The sequence below is a fragment of the Thalassophryne amazonica genome, chromosome 18 (genome assembly GCF_902500255.1).
Source record: "Thalassophryne amazonica chromosome 18, fThaAma1.1, whole genome shotgun sequence".
In the NCBI taxonomy this organism is placed as follows: domain Eukaryota; kingdom Metazoa; phylum Chordata; class Actinopteri; order Batrachoidiformes; family Batrachoididae; genus Thalassophryne; species Thalassophryne amazonica.
The window spans coordinates 12,891,717-12,914,584 of NC_047120.1; the positions used below are offsets into that span (position 1 = coordinate 12,891,717).

A 22,868-nucleotide genomic window follows, 5' to 3' on the forward strand; every position below is an offset into this window, starting at 1 on the left:
CTTGAATGTTTTTTGAAGAGCTCCAGAAGCAGAAAAGTCGACATTAAACCGGAAGAAGAAGAAGAAAAGGTGAAGTTAGCGCGAAAAGGTGGAGAGCTGAGAAGGTGTTGAAAATAGCGGCTAACTGCTGCTAATACCGAGATATTTGAGTTGTAGAAACAACCAGATCGCAGAGCAGCAAGAAGAAACGAGTGTCTTTAAAGAAGAGAAGAAACTAGTCAACGTGCTGGATGCTGTTTTCAAGCCTGAAGTTCGCTGATCCAGAGCAGGTTTGTCCACTAAAGTTTGTATTCAGGTTTCTGTCTACACAATGAAACGTGGCGCGCATAGTGATGGGCAAATGAAGCCCATTCAAGACTCGAGGCTTCTCACCAAACGTTTCGATACATGTCTCGAGGGCCTCACGCAGTGCTTGGTTTGCTGTACTGCCATCAAGTGGAGAAAGAAATGCACAGGATGAATTTACTCTGATGACCCCCTGGATTTGATGTTTGACCTTAAATTGTGCAAATATAATACTTGAAACAATAAATTAATGAACCAAGAATAATATTGTTCGTTAACTTAGTGAATTAAACAAATAAGGGCCCTAGAATCTATTAGTTTTGAGACATATATTAAGTCATTTTTTTAAATGGGTGGTTTCAAATAATAATTTATAACAATGAAAGGACTATTTTGGGGAGAGGGGGCTGCTAAGTCATAATCAACAATTTAAACAATCCATAAAATTGCATCCCACGCTGCAGGCATTGAATCCTGTCAATCACTCTCCTCCACGCGCTGGACTGGGCAAGCACCAAACGTTCCTGCATTTTTCGAGAGCTTTTCAGCGAATCGATTCGCTCAACGAAGCAGTCACGGTGGTTTCAGCAACGAGGGGCCTCGTTTAGCTGTAGTCACGTGGTTTGATACAGGCCTCGAAGCAGGGCTTAATTGACACGCCTCCTTTTGCTCGATACAGCCTTCGAGCCTCGCATCATTTCGCCCAACACTAGCGCTGCACCAGATTGTTACATTCTCAGCGCCATAATGCAGATGTTTCAAATTAGGGTGTTTGGATACTGATAATCGCGAAATGAGGGTAAAAAGTAACGAAATGGAGCAGATTGAACCAGACTGACTCCAAATAACTTCAGTCAATAAGTCAGTCTGCTCCATTTCGCTACGTTTAACCCCAGTTTCGTTATTATCAGTCCCATTTCGCTTAAAAATAGTAAAATAAAATGAATTAATTGAATCATATTTAATCGTATTTGGAGTCAGTCTTTTCATTACATTTTACCCCCATTTGGTGATTATTAGTCTCCATTTCGTTCTTTTCGTATTTTAGTATAGCCGGAGTAGGGATGGGTATTGATAAAATTTTATCGATATTGATGCCATTATCGATTCTGCTTATTAATCCAATTCCCTTATCGATACCTCTTGTGAATTTTGTACTAAAAGTAGGCTTTACAGGATTTCGTTGTATTTTATTGAGTCTTAAAGTAAATAAATATGAAATTGGTCTCTGTATCCTTGATCTCTGAACATAAATAAAATAAACAAAATGTAGATTTTGTCAAAAGCATTTCCTTTCAGACATTTTGGCGTGAATGTCTCTCCATACCTCTGAGCTGAGCTTGGATGCTGCACGGCAGTGCAGGACATGTCATTTTGGGAGGAAAAAACGTTTTGATCGATTGCAGTTTGTTTGTATTACAACATTTGGAAAGAGGTGTCAATTGATTTAAACAGCGTTTCGCTTTGAAGTTATTAATTCCGGCTGGACTCTATCGTTCTAACTTGACTCAGCAGAGAGCGCACAGTGTTTGGAGCTGTGTGAACAGAATGGAGGACGATTCTCGTTTCTTTGTCGCAACAAGACAGGAGTCACAGTTAGTGACTTGAATTCTCGCAGTCGGATATCTGGGAACTTCCTAGCCGGAAGCCAGGCGCCATCTTAGCTTGGGGGAATTGCACAACTTCAGCAACATTGATAGCAGCACAAAAATGCCCAAAAGTTGTTGTATTCTGGGTTGTACAGCCAACCAAGAGTTATCCAGAACGGCAGTTCTATATTATAGCATCGGAGAAATGCAGGCGCGAGAATGGCTCGCTGCAATCAATGGGGCCGCTGTAAACACCGACAGGAGTATCAACAAAAAAAAAAACCGATGGGATCCCAAGTCTGGTCCTGCTATCTGTGTTCTGCCCATTTCATCTCGTAAGTACTTTGTGTTCATATTTATGAATTGAGGTTGTCGTCAGGATCCGTTCACATTTTTCAACAGTTTGAAAATTCTGATAAAGCGCCAGCTACAGAAATGAAGCTGGATGACGGTTGAACGATGTCTCCGAAAGTCAACATAAGTCCAGATTTCTTGTTTTGTTTTGGCTTCGGTGTCCATCGTTAGTGCCACATGACCGGGGCTTAACTGATACAATTATTAATATATTCTTATGGGTAGGCTGAAAAGTTCTAAGGCTGACTGTGATGCAGTTGACAAATTGAACAAATTCAGGGTTATTTTTCTACATAGTCTCCCTGTAACTCCACACACTTCTTCCAGCGGTGCTTGAGTGGTTCAATTCCCTTGGCATAGAAGCTTTCATCTTGAGAGTCAAAATAGTCCTCAACGGCAGCCATCACCTCATCATTGCTCCGATAGTGCTTCCCAGCCAAGATTTTTTTCAGGTTTGGGAACAGATGAAAGTCCGAGGGTGCCAAGTCATGAGAATATGGTGGGTGATCTACCAGTTCAAATCCACACTTGTGGATAGTGGCCGTGGCCACTGTTGACTTGTGAGCTGGGGCATTGTCTTGATGGAACAGCACCCCTTTCGTCAGTTTTCCTGGTTGCTTCTTTTGTTAGCCTCGCGTAACTGTCTCAGTAGGTTAGAATAGTACTGTCCATTTATGGTTTGTCCCTTTTCAAGATAGTCCACAAACACAATGCCCTTGGCATCCCAGAAAACTGAAACGTGACCTTCCCCGCAGACGAAATGACCTTGGCCTTCTTTGGAGGTGGTGACCTTGGGTGTTTCCACTGCATTGATGTTTTTTTTTTGTCTCTGGTTCAAAGTGGTGAATCCAACACTCATCCTGGGTAAGAAAACGTTCCATGTAATTGGCTGGATCCTCTTCAAATTGCGCCAAGTTTGCCTTCGACATGACTAGCCTGGTGCGTTTCTGATCAGGCGTCAGAAGACGTGGCACCCACCGAGCTGACACCTTTGACATTCCAAGTTCTTCATGCAGAATGTGTTCAATTCTCTCACGGGATATTCCCACAGCATCTGCTAGCCCTTCTTATGGAGGTACTTAATCACACCGCGATGCCAGATTTTGTCCATTTTTGCCGTTTCCCTCTACCACGAACTTTCAAACTTGGCTATGAACCACAAACTACCTCACAACCTGGAAGAAAAAAACACAGTCATCAGAAGAGTTGAACTTAATGCATGCCAAGTTTTATTGAAATAGCATTTCTCCTTCTTGGTGAGCCTTAGAACTTTTCAGCCTACCCTCGTATACATATATAACAAATACTCACGAAGACTCTTGATGAAGTATGTGTAGACGTGTTTGTAATCCATCTCTGGCCATTGTTTAGGATCATCTAACCAGTCGTCTGCAATAATCTTATACGGGTATTTTCGGATTCCTGCCAACTCCTGCTTCTTTCTGTATCGATTCTGTGCCTCAGGTGGCAAATTCTCTTCGTACTGATACGTCATCAGAAAAACAAACTTGGAAGTAGAGAAACAACGAATTTTGGGGACGTGTTAACGTTTCCGCCAAACAAAGATGGGGCCTAGAAATTAGGTCACGTGTGACGTCACGGCGTCTGTGAGAATCTGCACAAAAGTCAATCAATCAATCAATCAATTTTTTTATATAGCGCCAAATCACAACAAACAGTTGCCCCAAGGCACTTTATATTGTAAGGCAAGGCCATACAATAATTATGTAAAACCCCAACGGTCAAAACGACCCCCGTGAGCAAGCACTTGGCTACAGTGGGAAGGAAAACTCCCTTTTAACAGGAAGAAACCTCCAGCAGAACCAGGCTCAGGGAGGGGCAGTCTTCTGCTGGGACTGGTTGGGGCTGAGGGAGAGAACCAGGAAAAAGACATGCTGTGGAGGGGAGCAGAGATCGATCACTAATGATTAAATGCAGAGTGGTGCATACAGAGCAAAAAGAGAAAGAAACAGTGCATCATGGGAACCCCCCAGTCTACGTCTATAGCAGCATAACTAAGGGATGGTTCAGGGTCACCTGATCCAGCCCTAACTATAAGCTTTAGCAAAAAGGAAAGTTTTAAGCCTAATCTTAAAAGTAGAGAGGGTGTCTGTCTCCCTGATCTGAATTGGGAGCTGGTTCCACAGGAGAGGAGCCTGAAATTCTAGAATAGAATTTAAAATTCTTCTTCTTACTTATAAGGTTTTGAATAATCAGGTCCCATCTTATCTTAGGGACCTCGTAGTACCATATTACCCCATTAGAGCGCTTCGCTCTCAGACTGCAGGCTTACTTGTAGTTCCTAGGGTTTGTAAGAGTAGAATGGGAGGCAGATCCTTCAGCTTTCAGGCTCCTCTCCTGTGGAACCAGCTCCCAATTCAGATCAGTGAGACAGATACCCTCTCTACTTTTAAGATTAGGCTTAAAACTTTCCTTTTCGCTAAGGCTTATAGTTAGGGCTGGATCAGGTGACCCTGGACCATCCCTTGGTTATGCTGCTTTAGACGTAGACTGTGGGGGGGTTCCCATGATGCACTGTTTCTTTCTCTTTTTGCTCTGTATGCATCACTCTGCATTTAATCATTAGTGATCGATCTCTGCCCCCCTCCACAGCATGTCTTATTCCTGGTTCTTTCCCTCAGCCCCAACCAGTCTCAGCAGAAGACTGCCCCTCCCTGAGCCTGGTTCTGCTGGAGGTTTCTTCCTGTTAAAAGGGAGTTTTTCCTTCCCACTGTAGCCAAGTGCTTGCTCATTGGGGTCGTTTTGACCGTTGGGGTTTTCATAATTATTGTATGGCCTTGCCTTACAATATAGAGCGCCTTGGGGCAACTGTTTGTTGTGATTTGGCGCTATATAAAAAAAGTTGATTGATTGAAATTGATTGAAAGCTGAAGGCTCTGCCTCCCATTCTACTCTTACAAACCCTAGGAACTACAAGTAAGCCTGCAGTCTGAGAGCGAAGCGCTCTATTGGGGTGATATGGTACTACGAGGTCCCTAAGATAAGATGGGACCTGATTATTCAAAACCTTATAAGTAAGAAGAAGAATTTTAAATTCTATTCTAGAATTAACAGGAAGCCAATGAAGAGAGGCCAATATGGGTGAGATATGCTCTCTCCTTCTAGTCCCCGTCAGTACTCTAGCTCCAGCATTTTGAATTAACTGAAGGCTTTTTAGGGAACTTTTAGGACAACCTGATAATAATGAATTACAATAGTCCAGCCTAGAGGAAATAAATGCATGAATTAGTTTTTCAGCATCACTCTGAGACAAGACCTTTCTGATTTTAGAGATATTGCGTAAATGCAAAAAAGCAGTCCTACATATTTGTTTAATATGCGCTTTGAATGACATATCCTGATCAAAAATGACTCCAAGATTTCTCACAGTATTACTAGAGGTCAGGGTAATGCCATCCACAGTAAGGATCTGGTTAGACACCATGTTTCTAAGATTTGTGGGGCCAAGTACAATAACTTCAGTTTTATCTGAGTTTAAAAGCAGGAAATTAGAGGTCATCCATGTCTTTATGTCTGTAAGACAATCCTGCAGTTTAGCTAATTGGTGTGTGTCCTCTGGCTTCATGGATAGATAAAGCTGGGTATCATCTGCGTAACAATGAAAATTTAAGCAATACCGTCTAATAATACTGCCTAAGGGAATTGTATAAAGTGAATAAATTGGTCCTAGCACAGAACCTTGTGGAACTCCATAATTAACTTTAGTCTGTGAAGATTTCCCCATTTACATGAACAAATTGTAATCTATTAGACAAATATGATTCAAACCACCGCAGCGCAGTGCCTTTAATACCTATGGCATGCTCTAATCTCTGTAATAAAATTTTATGGTCAACAGTATCAAAAGCCACTGAGGTCTAACAGAACAAGCACAGAGATGAGTCCACTGTCCAGGCCATAAGAAGATCATTTGTAACCTTCACTAATGCTGTTTCTGTACTATGATGAATTCTAAAACTTGACTGAAACTCTTCAAATAGACCATTCCTCTGCAGATGATCAGTTAGCTGTTTTACAACTACCCTTTCAAGAATTTTGAGAGAAAAGGAAGGTTGGAGATTGGCCTATAATTAGCTAAGCTGGGTCAAGTGACGGCTTTTTAAGTAATGGTTTAATTACTGCCACCTTAAAAGCCTGTGGTACATAGCCAACTAACAAGATAGATTGATCATATTTAAGATCGAAGCATTAAATAATGGTAGGGCTTCCTTGAGCAGCCTGGTAGGAATGGGGTCTAATAAACATGTTGATGGTTTGGATGAAGTAACTAATGAAAAAACTCAGACAGAACATCGGAGAGAAAGAGTCTAACCAAATACCGGCATCACTGAAAGCAGCCAAAGATAACGATACGTCTTTGGGATGGTTATGAGTAATTTTTTCTCTAATAGTTAAAATTTGTTAGCAAAGAAAGTCATGAAGTCATTACTAGTTAAAGTTAATGGAATACTCAGCTCAATAGAGCTCTGACTCTTTGTCAGCCTGGCTACAGTGCTGAAAAGAAACCTGGGGTTGTTCTTATTTTCTTCAATTAGTGATGAGTAGAAAGATGTCCTAGCTTTACAGAGGGCTTTTTTATAGAGCAACAGACTCTTTTTCCAGGCTAAGTGAAGATCTTCTAAATTAGTGAGACGCCATTTCCTCTCCAACGTATGGGTTATCTGCTTTAAGCTACGAGTTTGTGAGTTATACCACGGAGTCAGGCACTTCTGATTTAAAGCTCTCTTTTTTAGAGGAGCTACAGCATCCAAAGTTGTCTTCAATGAGGATGTAAAACTATTGACGAGATACTCTATCTCACTTACAGAGTTTAGGTAGCTACTCTGCACTGTGTTGGTATATGGCATTAGAGAACATAAAGAAGGAATCATATCCTTAAACCTAGTTACAGCGCTTTCTGAAAGACTTCTAGTGTAATGAAACTTATTCCCCACTGCTGGGTAGTCCTCAGAGTAAATGTAAATGTTATTAAGAAATGATCAGACAGAAGGGAGTTTTCAGGGAATACTGTTAAGTCTTCTATTTCCATACCATAAGTCAGAACAAGATCTAAGATATGATTAAAGTGGTGGGTGGACTCATTTACTTTTTGAGCAAAGCCAATAGAGTCTAATAATAGATTAAATGCAGTGTTGAGGCTGTCATTCTCAGCATCTGTGTGGATGTTAAAATCGCCCACTATAATTATCTTATCTGAGCTAAGCACTAAGTCAGACAAAAGGTCTGAAAATTCACAGAGAAACTCACAGTAACGACCAGGTGGACGATAGATAATAACAAATAAAACTGGTTTTTGGGACTTCCAATTTGGATGGACAAGACTAAGAGTCAAGCTTTCAAATGAATTAAAGCTCTGTCTGGGTTTTTGATTAATTAATAAGCTGGAATGGAAGATTGCTGCTAATCCTCCGCCCCGGCCCGTGCTACGAGCATTCTGACAGTTAGTGTGACTCGGGGGTGTTGACTCATTTAAACTAACATATTCATCCTGCTGTACCAGGTTTCTGTAAGGCAGAATAAATCAATATGTTGATCAATTATTATATCATTTACCAACAGGGACTTAGAAGAGAGAGACCTAATGTTTAATAGACCACATTTAACTGTTTTAGTCTGTGGTGCAGTTGAAGGTGCTATATTATGTTTTCTTTTTGAATTTTTATGCTTAAATAGAGTTTTGCTGGTTATTGGTAGTCTGGGAGCAGGCACCGTCTCTACGGGGATGGGGTAATGAGGGGATGGCAGGGGGACAGAAGCTGCAGAGAGGTGTGTAAGACTACAACTCTGCGTCCTGGTCCCAACCCTGGATAGTCACAGTTTGGAGGATTTAAGAAAATTGGCCAGATTTCTAGAAATGAGAGCTGCTCCATCCAAAGTGGGATGGATGCCGTCTCTCCTAACAAGACCAGGTTTTCCCCAGAAGCTTTTCCTATTATCTATGAAGCCCACCTCATTTTTTGGACACCACTCAGACAGCCAGCAATTCAAGGAGAACATGCGGCTAAACATGTCACTCCGGGTCTGATTGGGGAGGGGCCCAGAGAAAACTACAGAGTCCGACATTGTTTTTGCAAAGTTACACACCGATTTAATGTTAATTTTAGTGACCTCCGATTGGCGTAACCGGGTGTCATTACTGCCGACGTGAATTACAATCTTACCAAATTTACGCTTAGCCTTAGCCAGCAGTTCCAAATTTCCTTCAATGTCGCCTGCTCTGGCCCCCGGAAGACAATTGACTATGGTTGCTGGTGTCGCTAACTTCACATTTCGCAAAACAGAGTCGCCAATAACCAGAGTTTGATCCTCGGCGGGTGTGTCGCCGAGTGGGGAAAAACGGTTAGAGATGTGAACGGGTTGGCGGTGTACACGGGGCTTCTGTTTAGGGCTACGCTTCCTCCTCACAGTCACCCAGTCGGCCTGCTTTCCCGGCTGCTCGGGATCTGCCAGGGGGTAACTAACGGCGGCTAAGCTACCTTGGTCCGCACCGACTACAGGGGCCTGGCTAGCTGTAGAATTTTCCACGGTGCGGAGCCGAGTCTCCAATTCGCCCAGCCTGGCCTCCAAAGCTACGAATAAGCTACACTTATTACAAGTACCGTTACTGCTAAAGGAGGCCGAGGAATAACTAAACATTTCACACCCAGAGCAGAAAAGTGCGGGAGAGACAGAGAAGCCGCCATGCTAAATCGGCTAAGAGCTAGTAGCTACGCTAAGCTAGCGGATTCCTAAAAACACGCAAAGTGAATAATGTGTAAATAATTTAGAGGTGATTCAGCAGAAGGAGTGCTTTAGTTAAGGCACGTAAAGATTACACTGGGAAACAAATCATAATCTAGATAACTAGATCAATCTAACTGCACAGATTAAACAGCTAACAGATACAGAAAAACACCGCTGTGCTCCGGAACAGGAAGTGATACAATACCGCCTAAATCACTGTATGTCAAACAAGGTCAAATTTGATTTGATTTAGTTTATTTATTTCAATCAGCAAACTGATGCAATAACAGAAAATAAATGAATGAATCGATAAATTCAAACAAAAAAAGGAAATACAGAAAATACAGAAAAAAACATGTGGCTGATAGGGATGTGAATCGTACAACAACTCACAATTCAATTCAATTCCGATTCTTGGGGCGACTATTCGATCCAGAATTGATTTTCGATTCGAAGAGCTCTGAGAAATAGTTATATTACTTAAAAAATGTTTATATTTAAGAAAATGCAGCTTTACAAGGTTAATCAAGTGATTCTAGATGTAAATTTACTTATCTGATTTGCTTGTTCGGAGTTGGCTGGCAGTTTAGCAAAGCGCTGGTCAGTAGTCAGCAGATACCGCTGCTCCCCCCTTTTAGCTCCGGGTAATGGCGTAGCATGTGGGCTTGCGGATTTGAAGTGTTTCCGAAGTACCTGACTTTCATTTTGCAGATTTTGCACACTGCATAAGTCATGTCAAGCTCCTTCTTACACAGCAAGAAATAAAATCCAAAGTGTGCCCAAATATTTTCCTTCAGCAAAGATGTTGCTGGCTGAATTAGTTCTTCGTCCGCCATGCTAAGCTGCAGCTCACGAATGTTTGAAGCACGCCGGACCCTCCCCTCGCGGGGATGCTGTAGTACAGAAGCCGTTGCCTGACAAAGAGTACACACAGCGAGTAAGCAAGAAAATGTTTTAAAAAATGCTTATTAAAAATCTTTTTTGGACATTTTGGATCGATTCAGAATTGTAATAAATAAGAATCGCGATTCAGACGTGAATCGATTTTTTTTTTTTTTTTTTTTTTTTTTTTTTTTTTTTTTTTCCCCGACACTCCTAGTGGCTGAGTGAAAAAGGTCAAGGCTGAAGCTATCTGGCGTTTAAATGTCCAAACCGTTTATACCGTTTCAATATTAAAACATTTCTATCAGACTACGAACAGTAATACAAAAACAATCACAATTTATCACTTGGCGAACAGGATTAATAAATGGAACAGTTTTGACTGTGTTGAATGTTTGGTCTCCAAAGTAAAGGTCAAAAAAGGTTGACGTCCATTGGATTCTATGACATGTGACATGATACTCCGTAACATGATAACTAAACATGACAGATGGTGCAAACTATTCCTTATGAGAACCCTATCAACCCAAGCAATAATTTGCATTGTTTACTGAAATTGGAGCAACTTTAGCTTTTGACCCCTGTACAAACTGAAACTGACCTTTGTCATCATTTTTGCTGTTTTTACTCCTTAACTCCATCACATTCAGTCATAGATAGTCCAAACTATACCTTTTCAGAATCTTTATGATCAGACAAATAATGTGGTGTAGTTTTCAACATGATTGGAGCATTTTTAAATTTTGACCCTGTGTAATTATTTACTGATTATTATTTAATTATTTACATGAGAGGTCAGCTCCAGGATGTCTCCGTATCTGAAAATAAATATAAGTTTAATTTAAAATATGTGTGCCAGATGTTATGCTTTTATCACAAGCTGAATGATTGTTATGGAAATTTTAACTAAGCTGCACCACTATGTCACACTGGTGCATGTTCTTCAATTTCAATATATTTTCATTTATAACAAAGTTGCCTCAAGGTGCTTCATACAAGTAAGTTCTAACCTTATCAACCCCCAGAGCAAGAACACAGTCGTGTTCTTAAAGTACAGCCTTTAAGTATTTTTTATGCACCATTCCCGAAAGCACACTGCCATAGAGCAGATATGAATTAATTAAACTATAACATTTTCCTGTTTAAAATGGAAAGAGAATTCTTACTCATGTTAAGCGCATATATGCCACTTCTAATCTTCTTTTGACACTGATCAGTACGTTCACGCCATCCACGTTTATCATCTATAACAATGCCAAGAAGTCGAGTCGACTTAACGACCCCACACAGACTGTGGTCATCACCAAGATGAAACAAAAAACGCAGAGATCATCTTCTGATCATCGGTCTTTGTGTATCATTTGCATTTTGTCATGGTTTGTGTCATCTGGATGTAAACTGGATAAAATCAAGAGCTGAAGTTGCTTATGTGAAATTTCCCCACAAAAATGGGTTTGTGTGCCGTCAGATTCCCACCAGGTTTCGTGCTAAAACATCACGAGATGATGCCACTCAATATAGTGGCATTAGATGGCAGCATAATGGCGCAAGGCCGTTGTTCTGTGTTAGATAATATCTGTGTTAATTCCTTATTCTATGATTTCATGTTGGATATCAAGTATTTGCTCTGCTTAAATGGTTGTGCTTTTGGTGAGTTATGGTCATCTGCTTGAGTATGTATGTCAACTAGTCTGAACTGTTTTTTTTGATCAGAAACAAAGGAACTTGGTTGATGACAACTTGGTTGATGACAAGGGGTGGAGCTTCCCCTCAGTCTGCGGGGAACCAGTAAGATTAGGTTTGTGAGACTAAAACCCACCCACTGTAATGCCCACATTGTCTTGTATAAAGATATTGTGTCAGCCATGTTCATGGTCTTTTCACAAAATGGAGTCCGTCTGTGGGCTCTGTTTTTGGGGACCCGGGTCTGGTTTCAACGCGACTTTCAATAAAATCAAACTGAGGAATATATTGATTTGTTTTTTTTGTAAGGGTCATTATATTGCATAAAGAACCGGGAGGAATTACAATTGTCACTCAATCTCTTCACTTCTTCCCACCCTGATAATTCCCTGATTCATCAATTCACTTGGTCAGTAACTGTTTTTGTGTCTTTTTAAAGGTTTTCTACAAGCATGTCTAAAGCCCAACAGCTGAGGGACAGGCTGAAACAACTGCCAACAGCTGCTGATGAAGAAGTATTTGAATTGTTAGCAGGATTGATCGCAAACTATGAAGAAGAAATTCATTGTTTAAAAGAAGAGAACAAAGGACGGAAAGTTCTGGAAGCTGCTTTTAATCCTCGAGTTCGCTTGTACAAAGCAGGTTTGTTCACTAAATATTCTATTACTTTTAGCCCATAACAGGCTGTTATGACTGTCAAATATTTTCCTAATCAGGTATTCGATCTGTAATTAAGCGAATACTTGTGCAGTAGGGTGAGAATGATTTTTATGAAAAAATTAAAACAATTGTAAAAATTTCATTATGTAAAGGCTCATTTGCTGTTAGAATACACTGAAGAACAAGAGTCTCCTTTATAAACAGAGCCAAGGACTCATGCGCATAAAAGCTGAAAGTGTGCAAAAAAAAAAATCAGTTTTATAAAAAACATGCAGACACACACCTGCAAACAATGTTCTTTATGAATCACACTCTAGAATTGTGCACACCTGGATCAGCCACATATTCCACCCTCTAAACGACCAAATTCAGCCATAAATAGTCAATGCAAAACACCTCAAATGTTTCAGACAGATAAACGTTTACTGACCTTGACAACTGAGATGAAGTGCAAGTAAAACTTGCAGTGAGTGTCCAGATGTTGCAGGTGCTTTTAATCAATTAGACTGATTTGTTTATTACTTTGTCCAGTTGACTGCAGTAATCCAGACCTGTCTACCACAAATATATGTACATTTCAGCGGCTGCGGTGCAAGACGGCAACCTGAATGTGTCATATGTATAAAGCTGCCCTTCATATTTTTCCCACTATCCAGCTTCAATTTACCCCCATCAACTGCAGCTTTAGTTTCTAAAATCAGCATTTCCACTCTTTGTGTTATTTGTGGGGACACAGTGGTGAATACAGCTAACCAAGAAGTTAGCTTCAATAACCGTTAATCCGCTAACTGAAAAGTAAACTTTTATAAAACTAAACTGAGAAGTTACAGCAAAAAGCTAAACAGATCATTTTCAGTCTTGACTCCAGTACACTCGTAGCTACTGACACAACGAGTCAGTGATTCTGTCTCAGATCAACCTTCTCTAAGCAAAAGAGACCCGGTGACCAGAGAAAAGGAAGAAAGAAAAATCATTTATTTTCACACCATACAGACTTGCAGGCGTATCACACAGGAGTCATGCACAGGCAGACAGTTTTGACTTATGGTTAAAATTTTAAATGAACTAATTCAAATTATTGAAATTAACATCACCTCTGTCATTTTACAAAGTGAAAATATCAGCGATATGTTTTTGTTTTAAAGTAATGCACAAATTTTGAAGGATTTAGCATTTACAGACGCACATGCTGCAATGCATTATTGGACAATTGCCATCCAGTAGGTGGCAGTGTGAATAGCAATTGTCACACATTCACTAAAAGTGCTGAATCACTTAACAGAAATTTCAGTTTTCAAATTGCCTTTTTAACATATAAAAAAGACATTTACAAGATTTATTTGTAAAAACCAACATACAAAACAGTAACTTCTGTGTTATACCGACTAACCACTGATGACCGGAAACTAATTCCCATAATGCATTGCAGCATGTGTGTCTGTTGTAGTGTAATGAATTTGCTAGGCCTCACACGGGCACACCAAAAATGTGGTGTAGCAAATTTGCTAAATCTCACACGGAGGGACCAAAATAAAATGTAACAAATTTCATTAATTTACTTATTTGGAATGAATGGCACCTCACACGCAGGCACCAGTGTAGTGAATAAGTAATTAAGCCTTGCACTTATTGGTCTCACGAAGAGCACCAAAATTATGTTGCTAAACACAGATGTTAAACTCCCAAATTGAATTAGATTGGCCTAGACCTCATTTAATGGGTCACCAAGGTAATTAACAATTTGAGTTTAACAATTATTTAGTTATTATATTATGAGGTGCACCATCCATTTGAAGCATAGGTACTTTAATTTAAGCATTCATTAATTTATCAGTCTCAAATTAATCAAATCAGTCTCATATTAATCAGTCTCGGATCTGAAAGTCTGAATTCTGCGATACGATTGACCAAAGGTTTCCTTCTGAACACAAAATGAACCACAGCAGAAATATTTACATTTATTTACAATTATACAAATGAACAGTTTTACTGGCATTTTTGTGGACAGTGATTAAATAAGTTCATTTATGGACACAGTTTGCTTACTCATGAGACGTTGAAAGAGAGATAAAGCTTAAAGTGGATATGACACTTAAAGACAACATAGTCTTATTACATGTAACAAGGTTATAATTCGGTCAACCTAAGCATTTTGGGAAAATCGATGCGGTTCTCCCGTTGTATACAACATTTGAACGTCCCACCACTGAAAATGTGCACGCCCCATGACCAGCTTCCCACTAAGCACCAAACCTGAAATACTCACTGCCTGTGGACCATATCGGCTTGCGCGCTTGTCAATATGCCTGACCAGTGTGTCGCAGCGTTTGCACAAACACAAGGGCGAAAGGATTTAGCCTTTTCAAGTCCAGGCAGATTGATCGAAAGCCACGGTGTTGTGGTGATGCACGAAATGTCAGGCTGCCGCTCCCTCCGCTCGCACACCGCATTTGCTCCACACTTTCCTCTACCCGTCCCATGTTCTCGCACCGCTCACAGGAACACCTAAAATGTCAACCCCAAATAATATGTTCACAATAATCTTGAATGGGCAAGGAACTTAAAATATCAGTGCATACGGACTAAACCGGCGGCGCCATGTTCACTGTTGTTTCAGCAATCTTTTTCGAAACTTTCTCTATTGTTTCCTATTCTTTCCTGAAAATAATGTAACTAAACACAGATGAATGTAATGTCTGGCATTCGAAAACGGCAAAAACCCGAAGGTAATGACAGTGGGCCGCAAGTAGTAGCTACACTATCGCGGGTCCGTAAAAATAATAAAGGCAGTAAACAGACGCTAGAATCGAAAATGGTATAATTATAGTGTTATAAACAGCAGCAACAAAAATCAAAGCCTCCCTTACCATTCCGTATTCTGCAGCCTTTCAAATCCATCGGAATTGGCACATCTCTTGCTCTGCTTCAGCTCCGCTTTAAGCACCGTCGGCATTATTGCTGCCTGCCAGAAGCTCCTGGTTTGAATGTTCATCCGAAAGATACAGCTCGAGTCTGTAGGGTCTAATCACTGCTGCGACATCCTGATCCGAGTCAGTCTCGATTTCCTCACAGAAATATTCCACACTTGAAGAGGAGTCAGAAAAGTTCTTGATCTCGTCACTGTCCTTGCTGAGGTCTATCTGTTCTTGTTGTCAGTCTAACAGACAAAGACGGGACTCTACGCGCTGTGACATCACGGCATCACATGACTGCTGATGGAACGCTGCCAGCACACTTTCCAAGAAACACACTTGAGAAGCTGTACAAACTTTATTTCTCAGTGATAATGATTAAAACCACTTTCAACTTACTATACTGTATGTATATTTTTGATGTTTATATCAGTTTTACCTAATTGTTTACATGTCATATCCACTTTAAAACTTTAAGTAAATAAATCTAATTAGAATTTAGTGATAAATTTGAGGCCAGTTATTTTTAAGAAAATTATTAAACAAACATATGAATATGTTTAAAAAGAAGCCACTTTGCATCCCTTGACAACAAAACCCTTTTTCTGGAACATTTAACTGGGTCACTTAGCTGATCCGTTGAAGAGATGGTTCGGGTGGACCCATTCGTCCGTCATCGATGGGTACGTTCTTTGCAGCGTGCTCTCTTGGGTCAAGGGTTAACTCATTGGTCTCCCGGTGATCACAAAGGCTTGTGTCAGCTGGCTTTACTGACAGGATGGCTGCTTGCAGTCAGGTCGTCAGCTTGCTCAACCCCAGAGGTGAAAGGCGTTTGTTGAAAATGGTTTCTGGTAGCTTTTAAAAGTTTGTTGGAGCCAGATTAAAAGTCTTTGTGAATTTAGGGAAAAAGTTAAAACTTTAAGAGTGTTGGAAAATTACAGAAAAGGAAAATCTCTTTTCTTTCAATCCTATTATTCTGAAAAGTTCAGATCAGACGTTCTCTTAAAAATTCAAAAGACTTGATGAACCTTAAAGTGTCAAGCTGTTACTTTATGTTTGTCAAAGAATAAAGAATATTTAGGGTGTGTAATTTCACTGAAACTTCATGTGCTCAGAAAGGCAGACACAAATGATTCAATTAAACACATTCACCATTTTGGTATACTATTTGTTCGATGACATTTTTAGGATGAATATAGCATTATTAAAGGCTTAAACACATACTACACACACCACTTGGTAGCAGAATATTTCATTATCAAAATATGGATGTCAGAAACATCACATTTCACATACTTCAGTTACAAGGAACACATGTCATTTAAATGAAGTGATTATATGCAAAGCATTTGCTTGATAAGCAACACAGACAACATTAGAAGTTATTATAAATGAAGTGAATAAAAGAAAATACAGACACATGTCAAAAGGCCTCTACTGGTGGTTGGCTCTCACTGCGGTATTGTATCACTTCCTGTTCCGGAGCACAGCGGTGTTTTTCTGTATCTGTTAGCTGTTAATCTGCGCAGTTAGATTGAGTTATCTAGATTACGATTTGTTTCCCAGTGTAATCTTACGTGCCTTAACTAAAGCACTCCTTCTGCTGAATCACCCTCAAATTATTTACACATTATTCACTTTGCGTGTTTTTAGGAATCCGCTAGCTTAGCGTAGCTACTAGCTCTTAGCCGATTTAGCATGGCGGCTTCTCCTGTCTCTCCCGCACTTTTCTGCTTGGGTGTGAAATGTTTAGTTATTCCTCGGCCTCCTTTAGCAGTAACGGTACTTAATAAGTGTAGCTTATTTGTAGCTTTGGAGGCCAGGCTGGGCGAATTGGAGACTCGGCTCTGCACCGTGGAAAATTCTACAGCTAGCCAGGCCCCTGTAGTCGGTGCGGACCAAGGTAGCTTAGCCGCCGTTAGTTCCCCCCTGGCAGATCCCGAGCAGCCGGGAAAGCAGGCCGACTGGGTGACTGTGAGGAGGAAGCGTAGCCCTAAACAGAAGCCCCGTGTACACCGCCAACCCGTTCACATTTCTAACCGTTTTTCCCCACTCGGCGACACACCCGCCGAGGATCAAACTCTGGTTATTGGCGATTCTGTTTTGCGAAATGTGAAGTTAGCGACACCAGCAACCATAGTCAATTGTCTTCCGGGGGCCAGAGCAGGCGACATTGAAGGAAATTTGAAACTGCTGGCTAAGGCTAAGCGTAAATTTGGTAAGATTGTAATTCACGTCGGCAGTAATGACACCGGTTACGCCAATCGGAGGTCACTAAAATTAACATTAAATCGGTGTGTAACTTTGCAAAAACAATGTCGGACTCTGTAGTTTTCTCTGGGCCCCTCCCCAATCAGACCGGGAGTGACATGTTTAGCCGCATGTTCTCCTTGAATTGCTGGCTGTCTGAGTGGTGTCCAAAAAATGAGGTGGGCTTCATAGATAATTGGCAAAGCTTCTGGGGAAAACCTGGTCTTGTTAGGAGAGACGGCATCCATCCCACTTTGGATGGAGCAGCTCTCATTTCTAGAAATCTGGCCAATTTTCTTAAATCCTCCAAACCGTGACTTCCAGGGTTGGGACCAGGAAGCAGAGTTGTAGTCTTACACACTCTCTGCAGCTTCTCTCCCCCTGCCATCATTACCCCATCCCCGTAGAGACGGTGCCTGCTCCCAGACCACCAATAACCAGCAAAAATCTATTTAAGCATAAAAATTCAAAAAGAAAAAATATATAGCACCTTCAACTGCACCACAGACTAAAACAGTTAAATGTGGTCTATTAAACATTAGGTCTCTCTCTTCTAAGTCCCTGTGGTAAATGATATAATAATTGATCAAATATATGATTTATTCTGCCTTACAGAAACCTGGTTACAGCAGGATGAATATGTTAGTTTAAATGAGTCAACACCCCCGAGTCACAAACTGTCAGAATGCTCGTAGCACGGGCCGGGCGGAGATTAGCAGCAGTCTTCCATTCCAGCTTATTAATTAATCAAAACCCAGACAGAGCTTTAATTCATTTGAAAGCTTGACTCTTAGTCTTGTCCATCCAAATTGGAAGTCCCAAAAAACCAGTTTTATTTGTTATTATCTATCGTCCACCTGGTCGTTACTGTGAGTTCTCTGTGAATTTTCAGACCTTTTGTCTGACTTAGTGCTTAGCTCAGATAAGATAATTATAGTGGGCGATTTTAACATCCACACAGATGCTGAGAATGACAGCCTCAACACTGCATTTAATCTATTATTAGACTCTATTGGCTTTGCTCAAAAAGTAAATGAGTCCACCCACCACTTTAATCATATCTTAGAGCTTGTTCTGACTTGTGGTATGGAAATAGAAGACTTAACAGTATTCCCTGAAAACTCCCTTCTGTCTGATCATTTCTTAATAACATTTACATTTACTCTGATGGACTACCCAGCAGTGGGGAATAAGTTTCATTACACTAGAAGTCTTTCAGAAAGCGCTGTATCTAGGTTTAAGGATATGATTCCTTCTTTATGTTCTCTAATGCCATATACCAACACAGTGCAGAGTAGCTACCTAAACTCTGTAAGTGAGATAGAGTATCTTGTCAGTAGTTTTACATCCTCATTGAAGACAACTTTGGATGCTGTAGCTCCTCTAAAAAAGAGAGCTTTAAATCAGAAGTGCCTGACTCCGTGGTATAACTCACAAACTCGTAGCTTAAAGCAGATAACCCGTAAGTTGGAGAGGAAATGGCGTCTCACTAACTTAGAAGATCTTCACTTAGCCTGGAAAAAGAGTCTGTGCTCTATAAAAAAGCCCTCCGTAAAGCTAGGACATCTTTCTACTCATCACTAATTGAAGAAAATAAGAACAACCCCAGGTTTCTTTTCAGCACTGTAGCCAGGCTGACAAAGAGTCAGAGCTCTATTGAGCTGAGTATTCCATAACTTTAACTAGTAATGACTTCATGACTTTCTTTGCTAACAAAATTTTAACTATTAGAAAAAAATTACTCATAACCATCCCAAAGACGTATCGTTATCTTTGGCTGCTTTCAGTGATGCCGGTATTTGGTTAGACTCTTTCTCTCCGATTGTTCTGTCTGAGTTATTTTCATTAGTTACTTCATCCAAACCATCAACATGTTTATTAGATCCCATTCCTACCAGGCTGCTCAAGGAAGCCCTACCATTATTTAATGCTTCGATCTTAAATATGATCAATCTATCTTGTTAGTTGGCTATGTACCACAGGCTTTTAAGGTGGCAGTAATTAAACCATTACTTAAAAAGCCGTCACTTGACCCAGCTATCTTAGCTAATTATAGGCCAATCTCCAACCTTCCTTTTCTCTCAAAAATTCTTGAAAGGGTAGTTGTAAAACAGCTAACTGATCATCTGCAGAGGAATGGTCTATTTGAAGAGTTTCAGTCAGGTTTTAGAATTCATCATAGTAAGAACAGCATTAGTGAAGGTTACAAATGATCTTCTTATGGCCTCGGACAGTGGACTCATCTCTGCTTGTTCTGTTAGACCTCAGTGCTGCTTTTGATACTGTTGACCATAAAATTTTATTACAGAGATTAGAGCATGCCATAGGTATTAAAGGCACTGCGCTGCGGTGGTTTGAATCATATTTGTCTAATAGATTACAATTTGTTCATGTAAATGGGGAATCTTCTTCACAGACTAAAGTTAATTATGGAGTTCCACAAGGTTCTGTGCTAGGACCAATTTTATTCACTTTATACATGCTTCCCTTAGGCAGTATTATTAGACGGTATTGCTTAAATTTTCATGGTTACGCAGATGATACCCAGCTTTATCTGTCCATGAAGCCAGAGGACACACCAATTAGCTAAACTGCAGGATTGTCTTACAGACATAAAGACATGGATGACCTCTAATTTCCTGCTTTTAAACTCAGATAAAACTGAAGTTATTGTACTTGGCCCCACAAATCTTAGAAACATGGTGTCTAACCAGATCCTTACTGTGGATGGCATTACCCTGACCTCTAGTAATACTGTGAGAAATCTTGGAGTCATTTTTGATCAGGATATGTCATTCAAAGCGCATATTAAACAAATATGTAGGACTGCTTTTTTGCATTTACGCAATATCTCTAAAATCAGAAAGGTCTTGTCTCAGAGTGATGCTGAAAAACTAATTCATGCATTTATTTCCTCTAGGCTGGACTATTGTAATTCATTATTATCAGGTTGTCCTAAAAGTTCCCTAAAAGCCTTCAGTTAATTCAAAATGCTGCAGCTAGAGTACTGACGGGGACTAGAAGGAGAGAGCATATCTCACCCATATTGGCCTCTCTTCATGGCTTCCTGTTAATTCTAGAATAGAATTTAAAATTCTTTCTTACTTATAAGGTTTTGAATAATCAGGTCCCATCTTATCTTAGGGACCTCGTAGTACCATATCACCCCAATAGAGCGCTTCGCTCTCAGACTGCAGGCTTACTTGTAGTTCCTAGGGTTTGTAAGAGTAGAATGGGAGGCAGAGCCTTCAGCTTTCAGGCTCCTCTCCTGTGGAACCAGCTCCCAATTCAGATCAGGGAGACAGACACCCTCTCTGATTTTAAGATTAGGCTTAAAACTTCCTTTTTGCTAAAGCTTATAGTTAGGGCTGGATCAGGTGACCCTGAACCATCCCTTAGTTATGCTGCTATAGACGTAGACTGCTGGGGGGTTCCCATGATGCACTGTTTCTTTCTCTTTTTGCTCTGTATGCACCACTCTGCATTTAATCATTAGTGATCGATCTCTGCTCCCCTCCACAGCATGTCTTTTTCCTGGTTCTCCCTCAGCCCCAACCAGTCCCAGCAGAGGACTGCCCCTCCCTGGGCCTGGTTCTGCTGGAGGTTTCTTCCTGTTAAAAGGGAGTTTTTCCTTCCCACTGTAGCCAAGTGCTTGCTCACATGGGGTCGTTTTTGACCGTTGGGGTTTTACATAATTATTGTATGGCCTTGCCTTACAATATAAAGCACCTTGGGGCAACTGTTTGTTGTGATTTGGCGCTATATAAAAAAAATTGATTGATTGATTGATTGAAAAGTAAATAGACACCATGATTTTCTGAAAGATTTATTAACAAGTAACAAGTAAACAAAATAATTTTATCATTTTAAATTCTTTGTTTAGTATTTGATACTCATGCCCTTTGTACTTTTTAAGGCTTTGACCCGTTCTGGCATCGAACTGATGAGTTCACAGATCTTCGTCTGTGGGATTTCAGCCCAAGGAAGCACTCAAGTTGAACAAGTCTGCCTTTGACCTTGGTTTCCCTGGCTTTTTTTCGCACAACTCTGTCCAGTATGGCCCAAAGGTGTTCAGTGGGATCCAATCGGGGGACTGACTCGGCCATGGAAGGACATTTGATGTGATTTTTGTCCATGCCACTCCTTGGTCTTTTTAGCTGTGTGGCATGGGGCCACTATCCTGCATAAATAAGGTGTTTTTCTTTACCATCTGATGACTGAAATATTGTTAGATGTCCTTGGCGAAGGAAGGAAATGTATTTTTCTGTAGCTTTGCAATGGGGATTTTTTTTCAACAGTCAACTTCACAGACCGAAAGCACCTCTCAGAAGGTCCTGGTCGACCTGGGCAGGATGATGTGTCTCTTTGCCTTCGCTTGTGAACTGTACAATCACCCGGTTGACTGTGGCAAGAGGTATCTTAAGGTTTTGTGAAATCTGAATCTGGTTTTGTGAAATCTGAAGCTGGCTAAGTCCACCCTCTGATTGACCCACAATCCGCCCTAATTCCGCCATAATAAATCCATTAATTCTTGTGCTCCCTGTGTCCGCAGCATCGCTATCTGCTTAAATGGAATTATTCACTGTATTCTGAAATGAAAAATGACAACATTGCAAAAAAATTATGAAATTGATGAAATTACACAGGAAAGAGAGAGAGACCTTGACCTCTGTTGTGTTTCTGGATTTCTGAGTTGAGGTTCGATTCCCTGTTCTGAACACACAGGTGCTGTGGGCTGTGTGATCATGTCTCTCATGTTCTCCAGCTGACGCACTCAGTTCTTGGTTGTGTACAGGAGCGCAGGGTTGCACAGACTTGCATGCAGTAACGCTGTGCTGTGTAGACCTGCTTCAAACTGTGTCCAGCGCTCTATGCCAAAGAAAATTAAACATGTCTAATTTCTTCCGTCCTAAGCTCGTAGCCCTCAAATATCATGTAATTCATAGTGACCGAAATTTAACCAAGAAACCAAGCAAGGGGCTCCTTTGAAGAAATTTGAGTTACAGGCCTGTTGCTGTGGCGAGAGTGGGGCCCTCGGGGGGAGGTGTCCAAAGCTTATCATCGAGATGGGCAACAGGAATTTCTCCATTGAGAGTGGAAAACACAGTTTCTGTCCTCAGTTCAAACCTCAGGTTTTTGTTGAGACAGCATTAATGTATTTATTAATTAGGGCGAATCGAGGCCATGCGCTACACTGTAAATGCTAAAACCTTCAAAATTGAACTCTACCACTCAGCTATTTGTCTGCTACAAAACATGTAACAGGCAGGCACTATGATTTCAGACTTTACAAATGTTTTTAACTGCAGCTTTATTCACTATGCCTGCAAAAATGTTAGCGGTCTAAAAGTTATCGGAAGCTAATATATACACACACACACATATATATATATAAAATCTCAGTGATGAAATTTTTCTAGAAATTCTCAGACATCCGGGTTTTTACTAACATGGTGAACGTTTCTGAGTTCTTTTCATGTATGCCAGAATCCATTCATTCAGTTCCACA

The 22,868-nt window shown here is 40.5% G+C and overlaps 1 long non-coding RNA gene across 1 annotated transcript; it reads left to right on the forward strand.

The window, feature by feature from the left end:
• Positions 1-208: 208 nt before the first annotated feature.
• Positions 209-21,401, forward strand: LOC117530320. Its single transcript, XR_004566311.1, has 3 exons — positions 209-269; positions 11,977-12,179; positions 21,276-21,401. It is a non-coding gene; the product is annotated as an uncharacterized LOC117530320 (long non-coding RNA).
• Positions 21,402-22,868: the final 1,467 nt, after the last annotated feature.